Here is a 6,033-nt window from a genome sequence, read left to right as displayed (position 1 = left end):
CTATGACTTCCCAACATGATGAACAACTCTTGGAAAAGTCTAAGCAAAACTAAATGCAAGCATCCTTCAATTCATACTGTGCTTGCATTCTTGGAAAATCAGGTGCTTACTTTCACCTACATGAAGGTTCAGCAGGACATCTGAAGGTCATTTGGAACATGGAACAATTTCTAATTCTAGCGTCACTGGGCACCACCCTTTAGATATCAATAGTACCTCCCAATCATTGTGACGATCAAAACACGCCACCATCAATTTCTAAAATCCACCCCCACTGACCACTGGACAATACCGGCTCCCATTTAGTACCCTTGATTTAGAGTAAAAAATTTTATTTGCAGAAGCATTTTTAAAATCTTAAAATACATCATTGATAAAAAAGGACCCATATCCTCAGAAATTCCTCCATTTGTGACTCACATTCCTTCACAGTTTTTGAAAAATTTGATCTTTGCTTTTATAATCCCACCAAAAAGGAGTTTCCCAACATCTGAGTCAGTAAGATCATCAAGAGATTCGATAAATAAAATTACATAGTACTTTTCTCTTGGGAACACTTTACTTAGTATTTCAGTCATTAAAATAAGAGGTTGACAAAGGAAAAAAAAAGAGCAAAACCCTGCAGGTGGTCTCATCAAGAAAAGCAATTTAATGAGAAGGTGTCCTACAGATCTAGGACAGCAATAACTATTGTAATTATTGTTTTGTTCCATTTTTGCATTTATTCTGTTTAGTTGTGTTTTTCCAAAATGTTCAGTAACTCTGAAAAGTCTTTATTAGCGACATAAATATAAATCAGATATCTTACAAACACTATCGGTTCCTGTCTATAGAGCACTGCCCTCAGGTGGGGTTTCATGCGTTTGGGGGCCAGCAGGCGTGCTGGAGCCAACTGGTTCTAGCTCGGAAGAGTTCACTGCACTCAGCTCTTCCCAACTCTGCATTTGGTGATGTCATGTTGGTAGCCAGAAATCAGCAGCGATGGAAGTAGTCACACCATGGAAACTGGCAAACGCTACAAATCAGGTCTGCCCTCACACCCACGTCCTCCCCCCCAGAGAGCCTCCTGTGAAACATTCACCAGATGCCACTGCATGGGGCTGGCTTGCAGGAAAGAACCTGACATAAAGTACAAAAGAAGACTTTGGTACAAACTCTTTTCAAAAAGATCAGTCCAAACTGGGCTCTGTAGTGTTCCATCAGATTCTAGCAAGATACATAAATAACCGAAGAGCCAAAACGAAACAGAAACATTAATTCACTCACATCCAAATATCTATTTAGTACCAACTATGTGCAAAAGAGTCTCCTTAAATTGTTCCTGGACCAAGGCAAGGTACAACTTCAATAAGTATACGAGGTGCAGTGGACCCGTGGATATGCTGCCAATTTGAAAGAGATAATTAAACATCGATGGTAATAGTTTTCACCTTTATCACAGGGGATACTGACATCTAATAAGAATCGTGCCAGGGGACTTCCCTGGTGGCGCAGCGGTTGGGGATCCGCCTGCCAATGCAGAGGACATGGGTCTGAGCCCTGGTCCGGGAGGATCCCACATGCCGTGGAGCAGCTGGGCCCGTGCCCGACAACTGCTGAGCCTGCGCTCTGGAGCCCACGAGCCACAAATACTGAGCCCGCGCGCCTAGAGCCTGTGCTCCGCAACGGGAGAGGCCACCTCAATGAGAGGCCCGCGCACTGCAACGAAGAGTAGCCCTTGCTCGCCGCAACTGGAGAAAGCCCGCGTGCAACGAGGACCCAATGCAACCAAATAAATAAATTAATTAATTAATTTAAAAAAAAAAGAATTGTGCCAGGTATTAAGCAAATATTATCTTGTTTGATCCTCACAAGCACCGTGAAAGGTAATCATTAGGGAAACTATATGAAATTGCTGATAGCTGACCAGTTTTGACCTCTACAAGAGGCAATTTCATAAGGTTTCATCTAATATTATTTTCTCTGTTTTACGGACAAGGAGGCCAAGACCCCAGCATACCAATTTGTCAAATGTCTAACAGCTATCAAGTGACTAAGCTGGGATTCCTTGCAGACCTGACTGGCTCCAGAGCCCCTGCGCTTTCCACCACACACACTTCCCACGTGAAAGAACTGTTAGGCTCATTGGATATGTTGCTAACACTGAAAGAAATCTTAGAATGAAACTGTCTTGAAGTAACTCACTACAAAAAAAGTTAAATTAAGGACGTGTGTTTTACTACATCACTAAACATTGGCTTCCTGGTTTCTTAATCATATATGATTAGAAAGAATCGTCACTGTTCATACATTTTAGAGACTGAATAATAATTTAATATGGATTGCAACCATTGTTTAATTTGTTCTTAAGACATTAAATTAATGATTATTTGTACTTAAGAAATTCCATTAACATTCAATTTATACTTGAGAAGTTAATGTTTAATTTATACTTAACAAATGACTTTTTAAAAATGCTGTGCTATTACTAGTACCAACTATCAAAGGTCTATGGTCACAGTCTATGATTCTCAACCCACTGGAATGATCAATGCTTCAGAAAAGAATTACAGTCACAAATGTTTGAACTAACTGTATAGTACAGAAGTGTCTCTTAAATTTTTAAATTACAACTCGCAGTAATGTCTTGATATAATACACATATGCATATATATGGATATAACTGGAACAAAAGTTTCATGAAAACTTGTACTCTTGGTATGTGAAAAATACTCTGATACTTTCTATTCTATTTCATTTTTAGAAATGCAGACCACAACTTAGTATATCATTTTCACAAACTCACTAATATGTTGTAACCCCCAGTTTGAGAAACATTGTCTTAGAGACCTTTATTTTAGAGACCTCATCTACATCCCCAATTTTATTCCTTTCCCTCTAGATTACTCTGTTCTTTTCATCTAGACCTTTGGCCCCCAACTTACCAACTTCCTTCTTTCAACAGAGATTTACACATCATCTGCTCTGTGCCAGACACTGCGCTAGGTACAGGAGATGCAATGGATTTGTATCCACATCCTGTGATCTCAACATCCATCCAATCATCACGCAAATAAATGCAAACTTTCAGCTGTGCTTGGTGCTACAAAGGCTCCGAGGGAGGAGGATTTGACCTAATAAGGGAAGACTTTCTGAGGAAATGGTACCTGAGCTGAGATGTAAGGATATATTCTATTCTGTTCTATTTCATTAAGAAAATGCTGGCCACTCCCCATTATCCCCAACCCCTAATCTACTTTCAGCAACCTCAAATCTACTTTCTGTGTCTATAGATTTGCCTGTTCCGGACATTTTATGTAAACAGAATCACATATCATATAATACGTGGTCTTTTGTGACTGCGTCCGTTCACTTAGTGTAATGTTTGCAAGGGTCATCCACGTTACAGTATTGTATGGATATACAACATTATGTGTATCCGTTTGTCAGCTGATGGACATTTGGGTTGTTTCCACTTTGGGCTATTAAGTAATGCGGCTATGAAATTTGTGTACAAGTTTTTGTATGGACCTATCCTTTTATTTCTCTTGGGTATATACCTAGGAGTGAAATTGCTGGGTCATATGCTAACTCTAATTTTAACATTTTTAGGAACCGCCAAACTATTTTCTGAAGCAGCCACCATTTTACATTCTCACCAGTGTGTGAGGGTTCCAATTTCCCCATATTTTGCCAACACTTGTTCACTATCTGATTATTTGGTTATAAGCATTCCAGTGGGTGTGAAGTAGTATCGCATTGTGGTTTTGGTTTGCATTTCCTCGATGGCTAATGATGTTGAACATCGTTTCATGTGCTTATTGGCCATTTGTATATTGTCTTTGGAGAAATATCTATTCAAATTCCTTGCCTATCTTTTAATTGGGTTAGTTATCTTTTTATTATTGAACTGTAAGAGTTCTTCATATTTTTTAGATACAAGTCCCTTATCACATCATTTGCAAAAACTCCCTCCCATTCTGAGTTGTCTTTTCACCTTCTTGATGACGACCTTTGAAGCACAGAAGTGTTTAATTTGATGACGTCCCAACACCCTATCTTACACCACACTTCACACTTCCCCGATTACTTCTTCAACCATTAACTCCATTTTACCTCAACAGTGGACCTTGAAAGCACCCAGAGCTGTTTGAACTCTTCTTTCTTAAACTCCACTATTCTATTCTCAGGGTAAAACTCTCTGTCTTTCTAGCTCTCTCTCTGCCTTGTTTCTATCACATATGCTCTGTAAACCCTCGAAGACCTCCAATTGCCAGGCTTCTGCTTTCTCCGTTTGTCACACTTGCCTCTTGTCAACCTTCTCATCTTCCACTCTCATCCAGCCTAGCCCTTAGATCACAACACTGTAAACCCTCCACTCCCACTAGATTTCACTCCTTTGCCCCACTATCTTTTTTGTTACACTTGTTCTGCAACCTCCAACCATGTATCAATCCGACCATCTGCCCTCTCTACTTCTACTGCTACTAAGCAGCATTGTAAAAGTCATGCAACTTTATGCATTGGTAACACTCCTGATTTGTGTTCTCCAGTATCAGCTGAGCTCTCACACCGGCCCTACAAGCTTTTTCTTTAACCCATTTTAGTTTCCTCTCCCGTTGCCTGATGTCAACTACTCTCCCTTTCACTCATGTCATTCCCATCATGCTCTTCCTTGAACAAGCCAAGATAACTTAAGTCTCTTTGGTGCTTGTTCCTTTGCCGTAAGCACTCTTCCACCAGGTCCTTGAATGGCTGGAAAGTCCTTGTCGTTCAGGTCTCAGTTCAAATGTTACCTCTTCAGAGAGGTCTCCCCTATCCACCCGGTCAAAAATTGCTGCCCTCCTCCCATTGCTATCACTCTGCCCTGATCTATTTCCTTATTTTCTTTATCTGTGCTGTCTGGAAAAGTCTTACTCATGCTTCCAAAACCCTTCACTAGCTAAAGTTAGAGACCTGCTCCTGTGAGCTCTCACTATACCCTGGGAGAGCTCTCAAACCCTGTGTAGAACTCTTACTAGGTTGCTGTTATTTACGGATTACAGGTCTGTGTTCCTCTTCTACGTGCCAAGCTCCCTGCAGATAGATGCTGTAATCATCTGTGGCTCCCTGGACATGCCCAGCACAGACCAGGCACTCAATATGTGTGGAAGAGATGTAGAGGAGCCCGTTATTTTTGTAGCATGGGATCCACCCAACCCATCATGCATGAGGATTAACAATCGCCGGGGGGAAAACTGGGGAAACATACTGTAATACAAATTAAATCCTGCTGGGCATTATTTATAACAGCAAAAATAGGGGGAAAGTGTCTGAGCATAGGGAACTAGAGGAGTAACCTGTGGATTACCTACTCACTGGAATTTCATGTTGCTGTTAAGATGGTGTCTGATTCCAATGAAAGATAATGACATGGAATGTGCTTATGCTATGATGATAATGTTTTTATGAAAACAAAACCTGTACATAGAAAGATGGAGAGAAACTAAACCAATGTAATGCTGTTTTCTTTATGCGTGAGCAATAGAGATGCTTTCCTTCTTTTCTGAATTCTTCTAGTTTTCTCTATATATACATTGCTTTTACACTGAAACAAGCTCTAATATTTCATTTCTAAAAAAGAGATATAGTCATATTCTTTCTTTAGTTCATATAACTTCAAATATTAATATTTATTTAATTCAGTTTTAAAAACTGAAGAATGCAGAGTCAGAGAGATTTATCCAGCATCCCTCAACAAATTAATGACAGAAAAAGAAACATTATGGTAATCCTAAAGTGATATTGGGGAACACGACTAATTTCCCATAGGCTCTGTTCCATCGATATTATACTTCTTATAGTTCTGTGTTCGTTGCTTGCTAAGAGGCTAAATAGCACTAGTAATAAATAGCATAAAAAGAGTGGGGAGACTATAGGTGAACCCCATTTACATCAAAGTGGGTAAAGTTCACTTTAAGGAAACAAACTACATGAAAATTCACAAATTTGGGCTTTTTAAATGAAAGGATTCACAAAAGAATTAGCTTGAGCTCTATATTATCAGAGAAGACA

The sequence above is a fragment of the Leucopleurus acutus genome (genome assembly GCF_964270905.1).
Source record: "Leucopleurus acutus genome assembly, chromosome: X".
Lineage (NCBI taxonomy): Eukaryota > Metazoa > Chordata > Mammalia > Artiodactyla > Delphinidae > Leucopleurus > Leucopleurus acutus.
The sequence above is the reverse complement of the archived record's forward strand: the minus strand, read 5'-3'. Positions refer to the sequence as shown.